Source organism: Molothrus ater, chromosome Z, assembly GCF_012460135.2.
Source record: "Molothrus ater isolate BHLD 08-10-18 breed brown headed cowbird chromosome Z, BPBGC_Mater_1.1, whole genome shotgun sequence".
In the NCBI taxonomy this organism is placed as follows: domain Eukaryota; kingdom Metazoa; phylum Chordata; class Aves; order Passeriformes; family Icteridae; genus Molothrus; species Molothrus ater.
Genome location: NC_050511.2, coordinates 66,233,031 through 66,247,209, shown reverse-complemented (window position 1 = coordinate 66,247,209; position 14,179 = coordinate 66,233,031). Strand labels below are relative to the sequence as shown.

At 47.5% G+C, this 14,179-nt stretch overlaps 1 protein-coding gene across 2 annotated transcripts in view; it reads right to left on the bottom strand.

Moving 5' to 3' along the window:
* Positions 1-8,611, bottom strand: part of MEGF10 (multiple EGF like domains 10) — an 85,943-nt gene extending 77,332 nt beyond the window's left edge. The window contains exon 1 of one of the 2 annotated variants that reach the window (XM_036403587.2): positions 8,540-8,611. The gene's annotated coding sequence lies outside the window, so the exon portion shown is untranslated. Of the gene's footprint in view, positions 1-2,458; positions 2,483-8,539 lie in introns of those variants that run through there. The other variant, XM_036403588.2, reaches the window with a different exon arrangement.
* Between the last annotated feature and the right edge of the window lie 5,568 nt (positions 8,612-14,179).

The window sequence follows — 14,179 nt, the reverse complement described above, 5'->3', positions numbered from 1 at the left end:
ATTGACATAATTCCCTATAAGATCTACAACACTTCTTCTAACACTAGCCTTTTATTCTTGAGGCCACACTGTACATGGAAAGTATTCAGCTCCCGTCTGTCTAAGTGTTAATCTTGTTTCACAAAACAAGTCAACAGCAGGGCTGAAACAGAAACAGAATTTAGGTCTGTTGGTCTCCATTTTCAACCCACGCCCGGGATCCATGCCTCCAGTTTGATATCCTGCCATGATGGCAATGACATGAGCATCGTGCTGATGGTACTAACTGGGTGTAGCAAATCATGAAACACAGACTTCTGGGTCCTAAACATTTACAAAGGGACCACCACCGCACCCAATGTCATGACTGAGAGAATTTTTTTACAGATTTGGGTCATCTCTGAAGAGGCAAATAATTCCCTCTCGTCAGTCTGGTTTTTTGCTTGTTTTTCCCACTGGTTTTCTTGTTGGAAACAGCAATGAAGAAAAAACACACACATATAAGCCTAAGAGAAAACATCAGTGTACTAAAGCTTTGCTATTTCCCTGAAGATAGGCCATGAAACACAAAGCAGGGTAATTTTCAAAAGTCAATGTAGAGACTCCCACAAGAGAAGAAGATTAAAGTTTAAAGTGTGTATCTAGAAGGCAGGCTCCAGAAACATCACTCAGTGGCACTGGACATTTTTGGAGTGACTGCAATGGATTTCTACTTAATTCCCAAAAACCTCCTCGTACAGACCAAAAGGCAGCAGCAACAACCTCAGGGTTTCTTCACAACTTGTCTCATTGCTAGATGAGAAAGGGCATTTCCTCCCTGCATCCCCACACGACTTCAGCAAACAAGCCAAACAAAAATCTCTTTTCTGAAGTTGATACACTCTCAAAATACACACAGAAAGTTTGGCATCTGCAAAAGCACAAAAAAAAAAAAAAAATCTTCTCCTGCATATTAGTGGTGCAGACCAGAACCCCAAACCACTGCATCCTTTGAGGTTCACTTACCATGAATGCATATCCTGGCTGTCATTATTCATATATAATGCAAATTGGCATGAACTAGTGTTCAGCAAGAAAGAATGTAGCATTTCTAAAAAGTGCATTAAAGTTGCAGAAGAACAATATTGTTCCAGAGATGAGATTAAGTCTCATAGCTCCCTGAAATGGGTTATGCAGATTGAAAAATCTACTGACAAGCAGTGGGGATACTTAAAACAAGGAAGCTTTTCTCTTGCTGTGTTTTTGTTTTACTCTCTCAACAACTCCTCACCCTATCCTCTTATTCAATAATTAAAAATGCAGTCTTTTGTGGGTTCAGAGTGTAAACAGGTTCCCTTGAAGTAGTGATTTTTTCCTTCAGAACCATCTTCTCTTTTAAAGAACCTGCAATGTGTAGTGCCTTTAATCCAAACCAACCCCAAAGCACAGAGAGCACCCTATGCACTCTCAGCAGAGTCCATCACAGTGATGGCAGTTCCACTTTTTTCTAAAAGAAAAACTTAATTATCTATTAAATGAGGCCAGTTGTTCTGGCTTTGGTGGAGGCAGCTTTGGTATATTTGGATGACACAGATGTGTGTGTCTTCATAGATCCTAAGATGCACAAACAATGGGTCTGGCATCATGAACTCCACCTCAGCTACTCTGATCTCACTTGAGTCACTCCTGGTTTACTCAATGCAAGTAAGAAAACTGGACTCTCAGCTTCTCTACAGTTACACCTTTTATTTTGAAAGAAATGAAACTGGGTAAAATAATTTAAAAAAAGAATAAAACAACCCAAACAGAAGTGACATTCTTTGCAGACTGATCAAATCTTCATGAACTCTACCCCTCAATTTAAAATACACATTTCAATCTCATTGGCAGGTACCCTTCAGAAACAGTTGTTATCTGCAACATCAGTCTGGGGAGGGGGAAAAAAAAAAAAAAAGATGAAGGACAAAAAAAAAAAAAAAAAAAAAAAAAAAAGATTAAAAGATCAAGTTACTCTTCACTTCCAAACAAGCCCGGCCACAGCTGTACATCAGCTTCCGAGCAACTGCTCTACAAACACACAACAGGGCTTCTGTCTTCCCACAGGGTTTGCTCGGGTCACCCGCATGTGGCGCGGATTAAAAAGGCAGGAAAGCTCCATTACGGAGCGAGCAGAGCCACGAGTTAAACGGGGGAGCCGCTGGTAAATATCCTGTCCAGGGCTCCCTCCCGAGGGGGCTCCCCCAGATCCGGAGGAGCCCACACACAGCTCTGGAAAAAAGGGCCCCAAATCATCATTCTGCCTTCATAGTTTCGCTGTCTAAGCAGGAGGAGGTGGGGAGGGAAGGAGACCAGAGAGTTAAGTGGGGTTTTCACAGGCAAGAGGATATGAAAGAGGCAGCCTCGGGTTTTTGGTGGTGACAGAGGGATAGATTCAGGCAGCCTGTGCAGATTGTGAAATTTTTCTTATGGTAGGAAAACAGTAAAGAGGAAAGTGACATACAGCAGTAGTCAGGGAGTAAGGCCAAACCTCTCTGCAGGGTGTGATCTGGCCATCATCAGGTGCCACCTCCCATGTGATGGATGTGCTGGAGAAGTCAATCCATCCCTCAAGGTTGCAAAGGCAAACCAGCTGTTTTTGAACAAATACTTTTCTAATTGAAGAGCTCTCCACTCCAGCTGCTGTATCCTATTTACTCAGTAGATTTCCAGCCCTGCTGCCTTTGGGACCAAGACTGCCACAGCTCACAACTCATCAGGGTCATTTCTTCATGTATCAAGTGCTCTTGAACCCTTTGAAGAGGGTTTATAAGACACCAAACAGATGCTTCCCACAAACACACATAGTCATTATTTGTGCTTAAGTTCCAGTGATCGTGAGATACGTGTATTGACAGACCAATGCGGTCTAAAATTTTGTAAACACTTCAGAGGAAATTAAAACTCAGCTACAGATGCCCAAAAGCACACAGAAGGAAGCAATGGAGGAAAGAAGCAAAGGAAGTGGAAGATCCACTTGGCCTGTTGGCATACTCCATCTTATTCCCACTCCGTCTGCTCTCAATGCTATGTTACATGTTTTTTGCTGATTCCTGACAGCAGCTTCCAAAAAAACATAAACAAACCAATTATGTCATTTTGTACTTAAAACTCAACCAGGCCTTGGCGGGCACACACACAAACACACATGTTCTTTTCTATTTTTTTTTTTATTTTTTTTTTTTTATATGCAAGTGCTTCCAGTGTGTTCACATTCTCAGGGTGATCAAGCTTGGTCTGACTATTGGCTTTTGGAGGATCTGATGCCAGTCAGCCGTGCATAATGGCCTCTTTGTCTCACTGTCACATGAGCAGCATTGTGTTACAATCATTGTCACTCTGGGCTCAAACTGCAAGGCATGCTTTCGCACAAAACACTCACTTTGGGGGCTCCTTTTGGCAGAGCCCTGCCATCGAAACTCTTTTGCTGCTCTTTAGTTAATCAGCCCAGCAACGCTGAAACTTTAAAAGTCAGGATTCAAAAGCTCTCATCCAAATCAACCGATTATGAAGCTTCTCTATGGGCCACATGAAGAGCGGGGCAAGTAATGTAACATAGCCATCATTTATTTACATCACTTTAAATCACTTTTCCTAAGCCCTATGACAGCAGAGAATTGTGCTCCAAATAAAAGTGGGGGATGGGAAAAAAAAAAATCACAAGTCCAAGTTATCTCCGCCTTGAATATTTGTCTGCAAGATATAATCAAAACATTTTCACAGGACAAAGACAAGTAACTTGCCAGGTGACAGTGTTATTTTACTACTTGCTCTCTAAATCTTTTAAATACACCAAGAACACCCAACCCTTCCCCTGCCAACAAAATATTCTGAAAAATATATAGAGAAGACTTCTGTATAGAAGAAACTTCAAAAGTTGCTTTAAACATGCTGAACTCATTGAAACCCTGTACGGATGTCTCTGCTTTCATTAATGAAAAGTAGTCTCACAGGGCTGAGACCAAACCATATTAAGAAAAACATCCTCCTGCCCATACTGTCTCTTGAATAATTTTGCACTGGAAACTTTTGTCTTGTACTACTCTTGAAATACAGCACTACTCACTCTGAAGGGGACTTACAGGACCTACCTCTGAAGAAACAGGCACTGTGTGGGAAGAACTCATAATGAATTCATAAAGAATACATAATGCCTGTGATGTGCAGGAAACTTCGGGAAGCAGTGGCTTCTTCCCAAAAGGAATGGGGCAAACAGCAAACTAGCAGCTCACGTACCATCTCCTGTCCAGTTCATTCTCCTTTCCTTTGCAGTCCATCAAAGTAATGTTAACTTCTGAGCCCTGCTTTGGTGTTCCACCCTGGTACTGCCCATAAACATGCCCTAAACACATATTACCCTCCTCTGGATAATTTTTCTTTATTAAGCAGCCTGAGCCAGCCTTCTTCCTTCTCCACACCCTCCACTGCTGCTTTGAGCAGACCCTTCCAGATGAGCACTGCCCCAGAGAAACACCACCACAATGGTTCAGGGCCACCCTGACTCTTGCCTGGACAATTCTACCCAGACCACAAACCCCTGCTGGTCCCCTCTCGTCCAGCCTGACAAAGACATCCTCTGCATCATCCTAAGGTCATGACTTCTCTGAGATGTCCCCTTGCCTTTCATGGTCCTTGCCCGTGCCCAGCATTCCCAGTACTTTACAAGATGCTGGCCCTTTGTTTGGTGAGGCCTTGGTTCTAGCCAACACTGGCAATATATTGGCATTGCAGAGAAATAGCTCTTCGCTGTCTTTTATTTGAAGACTCTCATCTAAAAAAGAGCTATTATTAATTCCTTTAAATGTAGGAATTTCTGTTGACTTTTGATGAAAAATAGCATGACTTGAGCTTGACACCTGTCTTCATTATCTCATTGTTCCTCTTGCCTTTTGTCTTGGATGTAGACTATAAAAGGAAAGATATTTTTTTGCTATTGTTCTTGTGCTGTTGTACATCTCCTGTGGCTGCAGTGGTGGACACTAGAGCCATACAAGCTGCAGCTCTTTGTGCCAGTGATCCTAAGTCTAAAATGACACACCGATACAAAGTCTTTACGTTTCTTTGAAAAAATAATTTTGCACACACTTGCACCTCTGCGTGTTCAACAAGAATTATCTGGTAGGCTGAGAAGGGTGTTCTTTTACAGCAACAGAAAAATTATTACATTTCTCTCCTGAGGTCACACAGCAAGTCAATGTCAAAGTCAAAATTATGTTTTCTGCTGTATGTTTTCATTGTCTTGCACATCAAAAGAGCTCAGAATTGGTATCTCACTGCTGACTATAGGCTAATTTCTTTGACAATCAGATACAAAACACTGATAAAACTGGAAGAGATGGCTGTCCACATTTTAATATAAACTTAACGTGTACATCCAAAGGCATGAACCACAAATCCTTACACAGGCAAAACATCAATTACAGACCAGACAGTTTGAATGGGTTAATTAACATGAATGCTGACACAATCAATAAAGCTATTCCAGTAAAGCAAATCCCACCCCAGAACATTTCTCCTAGTTTTCTGACAGATGGCTTTAGATGATACATACTCTTTTCACAAGTAAAAAAAAACAAAAACCAAAAAAACCCAACATTTGGAATATCAAGACACAGATTTTTCTCACAGATGAAAAAATACTGCACTTATATCTACGTTTATGCTATGCTGACTGGAGCATATGAAGTCAGTACTAATTACTGACAAACTAATCTGTTAGTATTAAAAATCAGGATCAAATTCCTGGCAGTGAGTCAGTAACATAACTACTACATACTGAAATCTGATTCCACTGGCATCATTCATCAAGGAAGACACCACTTAACAGGAGTAAGGATGTCAGAATTTTGTCATTTCACTACACCATTCCTGTCTATACCTGAGGAAACACTACTCACATACACTGTGTTCCATTAAAATAATTTTTTTTAAAAAATAGGATCACATCCATCTTACAGTACTATCTACATAACTTTGGGTTTTTTAAAGCAACACATCTTTGATTAGACTAAAACTGTGGCATGTACACAAAGAAGCTGGTTTTTGACTTCCTCAAAAGCCACTTGCTCTCCCTAACAAGAAATTAAAATGCCTAGACAAGAAAAAGCAACATACAGAAACCATGCAAAACTCCTGCCAAGTAATCTGAATATAAATTCAAGGGATCCTTACCAGCTGCAGTCAAAAGCCCACTCCAAACTCTGCTAGATGTTAATCAAACTTAAGTATGGTAATGCACAGTTCCTGTGTTCTTTGCATAGATGAATTAATTGCTTTTGTTAACTGCACTTGCTTCATTGGGGGGGGGGGTGAGTGCACCCGTACAGCTGAACAGCTGATTGTGGAAAACATGGTTATGCAAGTCACCAAAGGACTGTTCACTTGGTTAAACCCTTCTGCTCACCTCAGAATAGCTCATTTAACACTGAAACCCCTGGAGAGGTCCTCCAGGTGCCCACTCCCACCCTACCACTCACATTCAAAATGACGGCATTAGCTATCCCAGTTTTAAGGAGACATCTAAATGGTGAAATTTATATACAAAGGGCTAAGGCATCTTCCCCTAATGCAAGGGTAGTACAGTTTCCATCTGCGGGGACTGAAACCTGGTGTACACGGCCCTGCCCTTGGAGAGCTGTGCCACCTCTGGACCATTTTACCACCTGATACACCAGAAAAGGGGAACTCTATTTCCAGGGAAAGACACAGCCAGCTGACTTCACACAGGTCACTGAGCTGCCTGCAGTTCAGAAATTTTTTTTTTTGCCAGATATGGACTATAATCAGTGAGCAAGAACACAAATTTCATAGCCTGTCCTGTGAACTGCTCTGTCAGAGACTTTTAACACTCCAGTCTCTAAACCACACGCCAAGGAACCACACACAAAGCCAGGGCATCTCCACAGCATATTAACAATCACTCCTAATATGATGCCACTGATTCACCCCCTGTGGGAGTGACACACGCTTAAATTTGATTGTATGACAAGGCCACATGGTTGGCTCTGTAAGAAAATTTAAATAAAATTTATTACATAGAGTGCCATATATTGATGCTGCACAGGTGCATGAGTTACATAGGCAAACAAGTAGAAACCTGGTCCTAAATTAGAGTTTGTCCAGCTTATTAAAAATCTGGAGCACACCTGCCCAGCTGGATTTTCTGATTTGAGATGGGAAATCAAACCAGACATGCTAATACTGCTTCATTTGCAGGGCCAGTAACTAGCAAGCAATAGTTATTTGGCCTAAATAGTTACTTGGCTAAATTCTGTCTCCAACTCAGATGGTTGCACCCCCCACTCCCTCCACTTCAAGAAGAACACACATACCTAATTACATATGCTTTCCTCCAAGTATTGTGCTGTTGGGGACAAATACCATTTAGGGATGTTGACAAGGCAACTGAAGCCAGCTTTCAGTTTCAGCCTCACATCAGACATGCTGCTCAATCAAAGAATCTAAGACTTTTCAGCAAAGGTCTGCAGCTTATCTGCTGGGAAACAAATGTTACTCTCCAGACTTGTCTTTTCAGATTTTTTTCCTTTGTTCTTCCAAGATGCTGGAATAAAACATTTTTCCTATACAGAGTCATTATGTTAATCAGCTTTCTAAAAGACTGCTGCCAAAGCTCAGTTACCAACTTGATAAAATAATCTATGAAGCATCTTCTATACCAAAGACACGTTCCAAGTGAGGTTTTAAACTCACTCTATAGTGAGAAGCTGGTACTTTGGAAAAACTTCAGAGCTGTGAGTGATTCTAGGAGATGCATGCTCAATTTGACTACACTTCAGTACTCAATGACTGGCAGCAACATTTAAGTAATTAATAAGATTACTGAAAGTTGTCCATTCCCAGCTCATTCTAGGAAAAGCAGCTGCGTATTTTTCCTAATTGATTTGTGCCTACATTTCCAGATTGAACCTACTCCTTGGCTGAAAGACAAAGTAGGAAATGTTTACGCTACTACTACTGTCGCCAAAAGAAAATCTGTGCAGGATACCACACAACTGAGAATTTCTCTAGGCAGCTTCTGCTGAGGGACATATGCTGGAACGAAATCAAGGTATTAAACAGATGTGCATTTTCACGTGCGGGTCACGCTAATTTACACCTATACACAAGCATCCCTCTATTCCAGGGTGTGCACTCGCTCCAGTCTCTGCTCAGGACAGCCAAAAAAGCCTTCCTTGTAAACGAAGGACAACCTTTAAAAACAGGCACTTTGCGGAAAATAAATAAATAAATAAAAGTACTCTGAGGAGAACCTAAACCGACTCGCCCGGGCTCGGGACCGAGCGAGCGCTCCCGCATCCCGCCCCACCATCCCGGTCACCCCGCACGAACGCGGGGACAAACACGCCGGGATGCTCCGCAAAGGCGGAGGCACCTCGGGCAGTACCGCATCCCAGCGGCTCCCCGGAGGATGCTCCTGCCGAGGGCAATCCCCGCTCCGGGAGGGAGCGATACCGCCTCAACCCCGCTGCCGTACCCGGCACCTGCTGCTCGGGACGGGGACGGGACGGGTCCGGTCAGTGCCTACCTGTCCCGCGGGCGCCCTCCCCGTCCGACCGGCCGCCGGGAGCCGCCGCCGCCGGGAGCCCCCGCCGCTGCCGCCGGGAGTAGAGCGAGGGGCGGTGTGAGCGGCGGGGCCGGCGGGGATCAGCCCCACCTCCGCCTGCCCCGGACCGCCCCCGGGCAGACCCACGGACTTTTTTAACCACTTACCCGCGTTCCCAGCGCCGCTCTCGCTCCGGGCGCGGTACTGGGCGGACGGTGCGTTCCCTCAGAACCGGACTCGCCGCTCTTCACTCAAGTGCGAGCTACATAGGGACCCCAGAGGTCGTTCTATTCGGCCTAGTGAAAGATAGATAGTACCTACCTAGCAGATGATCGAGGAGAGAAATCGTCTTTTCAAACAACTGAATGCTTAGGTCCCGCAATGAGGGGCTGAGCCTCCGCCCTCTCAGGAGACGCATTTTTAGGGAAAGGGAAACGTCATGTGCTCCTCTCCAGAGCTGCTACGGAGAGGAAGGGCATGGTGACTTTTGCACTTCAATATATTAAAGTATATTGAAGATTTTTGCTCTGTAAGAAGCATTGCTCTTTTTTTGGTTTATTTTTTCCATGTTGGCAGAGGCGTTAATGGGATCGCTGCTTGGCTCACTCTTGGCCAGCGGCGGGCCCGTCCCGGAGCCGGCGCCATTGGCTCTGCGGGACAGGGAGGAACATTCCAGCACCTTCCCAGAGAAGCTGAGAACTTAAACCAGACCTCCCGCTGTTAAACCCGACCATGCCGCCCCATACAGCTTTTCCCCCATGCCCATGAGGCGTGAGGGGGCTGAGGGTGGTGTGGGGCTCCTGGGATCCGGGCTTGCCCCAGCCCGGGCTGTGGGGAGGCCGAGTGCCCGCGCCTGTGGGCGCTGCGTCGGGGCTGCGAGTGTCCGCTGTGCGGGTGCCTGGGTGCGGCTGCCGCTTAGGATCCCCGTCCCGTTCGGGCTGTGGATGGGCACTGCTCGCAGCGGCACGGGGCAGGAGAAGAAGAGGCACAGGCGGGAATCGGAGATGGCCCTTTGAGCTCCAGGCGGGCCTGCACAAGGGGGACCCCGGCAGTGGGAGTTGGTCCCCATGGCGGGACCTCAGAGTGTGCAGAGGTGCCTGAAAGAGCTGGGACTGTCCGTGGCTGGTGCTGGGGGTCAAACCACATCAAACCCGAATGATACTTCTATTTGCCTATGCCATTCTCCGATCCATCCCAAACAAACTAGGAGGCGTACTAGCCCTAGCTGCCTCGATCCTCGTCCTATTCCTCACTCCATTACTGCATACATCAAAACTGCGATCAATAACTTAGCGCCCCCTATCACAAATGTTATTGTGAACCCTAGTCGTTAATTTCTAACCTGAGAAGGCAGCCAAACAACAAAGGTGCTGGATGTGAAGCACCTTTGCTGGTGCTTCTGGTGCCAGGGTGTGAATCAACGGGCTGAGCCTGAAGCAGCTCTCCGGAGCTTATCTGAGGCAGAATGAGCAGATGCGGTGTCAAGGGAGATGATGGCAGCTACACCATAGAGGTGTGGGGACACCAAGTGGCCGGACGGACTGCATAGGTTTGGGATGGCCGTGGGGTTCAGTTGGCACTGAAGTGTCCTGCATTTTGAGGGGATTGCAGGCACACTGGGATGTTGAGCAAAGTGTTCTGAAGCAGGTTGTAGGTCCCATCCGGGTGTAAAAGGGTTGTGGATCTCCCAAGATTTCTTGCAAGGTTGGGGAGCTTTTCAGAGCTAAGTGTCATTGAGGTCTGTGAGTCCCAGTGCTGCCTGGTAAGGCCAATGGCCATGAGATGGAAACCTGACCATCAAGTCTGTGTTTGCTGATCAGGGGGTGACTGCTGCATCCCCAGTGTCCATTTCTGATGGATTTCTATCCTGAGATAACTCTTGACTCTTGTATAGTATTACTGTTTTAAATGACTCGGACACCAAGTGAGAATAAGTTATAAAGGTTTTTATTGAGAACTCACAAAAAGTCAGCGAAGCAAATGGGACAGTGTTGGGAGGCTTGTCCACATAATGGCTGTTCCACCTTTTATAACCATGGTTTGGCATCAGCCTTTAAGGTTTTAATCAAATTACATTAACTGGTACGGCAGTCAGAGTTGGCGTGTCTTGTATTGTGATTTTACTGCCTTTATTTCAGTTTGTAATGGTTTCATCTATGTACCCGTTGTCTCCCAAAGATGGCTTACCCCAAGTTGTTTTCCTCCTCCCCTATGTCAAGCCTCTCTACTCTCCACTTACCACCCCCAATTTTCTGCTGAATTAATTCCCCAATCTCCTCCCTGAGCCTCTGTCAGTCACTTGGCCCCCCCATCCCCTCTTTCCAGAACCTTCCATCAGGGGCATAGAGGGATTGGTCAGAGTCAGGGCCCTCCCTCAAGGCGCTTCCCAATTTGTGCCTCCTGCTATCTGTCTCCCTGTTTTCCACACGCACAGTTTTCCCCATTGGTGGTTGTATGAATCCCTCCGTTGTTTCCACCCCCCTCTAAAACTTGTTTAGAGAGCTCGGTCTGTGCGCTCCGTACCTGGTCATGCTGAGGTGTGGAGGAACTCCCCCCTCCCAGAGTTCCCAATAAACCTTGGATTAAACCCTGTGAAGAGTCAGCTCCTTCCTCCTCCACCATCATCTGCCAGTGCCTCCTCTGACTTCTGGCTCACAACCCTAGTCCCCCTCCTGTACCTCCTGGGCACAGGAGAGTGTTCCTGCCATCCAGCATGTCAGGGCTGATTGGGAGTGACCGGATGGTCTCAAAGAGGACATGGGGACAGGGGTGCCTCCCCCCCATTTGAAGGGTCCTCCCTCTGCTTTGAGGTCCTCCACCTCCATTTGCTGTGTACACAGCCCCACTGTAACTGGCAGCTCTTCCAAGTTTGCGTGTCCCCTTTTCTTTGTGCACACCAGGCCCATTTTGGGTACAGCATCAGAGTACTGTGTGAGACCAGCCTGGAGCAAAGCGCTGAGCAGCATTTTGCTCCTTTGTTGCTGGCTTGGTTGTTTCTGGTTTGGTGGGGATCTATGTAGTGATTCTTTCAGACCATGGGGCACTGTTGGATGTCAGAGATATGTTTGTGGATCTTTGTGGGTTTGGTGGCTGACAAGTTGCAGGTCTGTTGGCTGCTGCTACATTTGTGAAAGATGTCAGGGTTTGTGGGTGTTCCTGTGTGTCTCAGGTGTAAAGTGAGTCAAGTGGAGTCAGTGTGCCTCCTGTGTGGAACCAGTGGGGACAGGCTGGCCTGTGGGCACCTGCTGCGCCATCTGTAACTACCTTGCTGTGCCCTAAGCCAGCATGGCAGGGACAGAGCAGGGTTGTGGGATGATCCTGCATGGACACTTGCCTGGCCCTGCAGAGGGACTCATGCCAGTAGCATTGGCTCTGTTAATTTCTGCATGTCTCCAGTTTGTGTGATGTATTGGTGAGGGGGACGATCTGGGTATTTGTGAGTGCACAGACAGGAGGAACAAGCGCTGTGGCCACACCTCCTGCCAGGTGAATTCTCATGGCACTCCCTAAAGCTTTGGGTCGAGAGGGAGCTGGGGCTCCAGGCGTGTTTGGGGCTGTGCTGTGGCAGTGCCCCATCCCTGCCCCAGTGCAGAGCCGTGGGGTGGCCATGCAGCCCCGAGCGTGCTGCTCAGGGGCTGCTGTGGTGTCTCCAGCGCTGCTTCGTCGCTGCAAGATGGGTGTGCCCTCGCCTGCAAGATGAGCGGGTGAGGCGGCAGCTGCTGCTGCCCTGTGACTGTCAGGTTGTGGATGCTCTGCTGGTGTCAAGGGGCTGGGGGTGCCCGAGATTTCTTACAGGGCTGGGAGCCCTTTTCAAGCCAGATGGTCACTGAGGACTGTGGGACACAGTGCCAGCCTGGTGACCCCAGATGGCCCTGAGATGGAGACCTGGCCTTTGAGTCCCCACTGGGAGATGAAGTGTTGAGTGCTGTATCCCCAGGAACAGGCAGCAGCTGGTGGCAGAGGTCATGTGTGAACTGCAGGTGGAAGGGGATGTGTCCTTGCTGAGGCCCTCTAGGGGCAGAGTGGAAGTTGAGGTGCAGATGTAGCAGCAAGGGAGATACAGTTGGAGATGAAGACGGGATGTATGTAAGGGAGACTCAATGGGAGGGAAGATTTGGTGCAACCATAGTGTGAGTGTAGGTCTAAAAGGGAATGGAATATCATTTTTTCTAGACACAAAATTGAAACATCAACAGTGACAGTAAAAGTGATATGAGCTCCTGTGGCCAGGCCGTGGCTCCTGGACAGCATCTGTGGTCTTCTGGGCATGGCAGGGGCAAGTGCCAGAGATCTTGGCACTTGTCCTTCCTTTCTGTGTGCCTGCAGGTTCTCGTGGCGGGTGCTGCATTCTCAGCAGCAGGTGCAGGCCTGGCCAGAGCAGGAGAGGACGTGCATCATGTACCTGGGACTAGGGGGCAACGCAAGCTCTTTCTAAACCCTGGTGTGCCCAGCACATGGTGATGCATGGTTCCATCGGAGCTGCACCCAGGGACAGGCTCTGCATTCTGGCATGCTGCTGGCATGGCATTTTCTCTGGGCTGTGCCAGCGGCAGAATGAGCGGTTGGTTTGGGCAGTGCTCACCATGGGGATCTGACTCTCTGAGAGCTTGGATTGTTTTTCTTCCAAGTGGTCAGGTGTCGGGCACAAGGGCAGTGTTAGCCCAGGCCCTGGTGCCTTCTGTGCTGTGGCTCTTGTGCTCTGTTCCATGGAGGTGATGGAAAAGGGACGGTCAGAGGAGCAGGCAGTGCCTGGCTCTGGCTGTTGCTGGGGCACTTGAGGCTGTGTCTCCTCGTTGTCCAGCAGAGCCCCAGCCTGGGAGGGCGCCCAAGTTCAGAGGCATGGCCAGGGCAATGCTGGCACGTGCCTTTGCCAGGGAGGCAGGGAGGAAAAGGAGGGAGAGGGCTGAAATGCCAGAGGCAGCAATCTTGGGCTGTACACAGGCTGTGTATTTGCCCATGGGCTTGGGGAGGAAGGCTGAGCAGAAGGACCCATCTGAGGCACATCTTGCTTGGTGCACTTAGTGCTCACAACCAGTCCCTTGTTAGCTTGTCCTGGGAAGTGCTGCTGTGCTGATGCTGAGGTGCCCAGGTGAGCCAGTGAGGCTGCTCCTGCCTGTTGGGTGTTGCAGATGTGCCTCTGGGCTTGTGTGTGTTGGTGGTACATTTAAACTGTTGCCCTTGCCTGTGTCTCCCCAGTGGCTTAAGTAGTGTAAGCCCTGCCTTGTGTTCCTTCTCCATCTCCTCCCTATTGGTTAAAAAAATGGTACCTGCCCGTGTATATAAACATTCTCTGTATATAAACCCCTTCAGACTCGTATTCTTTGTCTTTCATCCCTGACCTTTTATGAGAATAAACCCCTTTGAAAATCACACCAGAAATACCTCTCTCATCATCATTGCCTCTGTCCTCAGCAGTTGTAGATACTAGTATGCTGTAGAGAGCAAGCTCTGCTCTATGGCTGCTCAGACCAGTCTTGGTCAGAGAGTGGCCACTCTGGGCAGCTTGCCATGAGCTGGCGGGCAGACTCTGGCAGCACAGCAGCTGTCACCCACCCAACGTGTGGCCCCTCAGGAGGGAGGGGCAGTTCCCTGGATTTTTTGGGATTTGAGCCTTTTGGAACG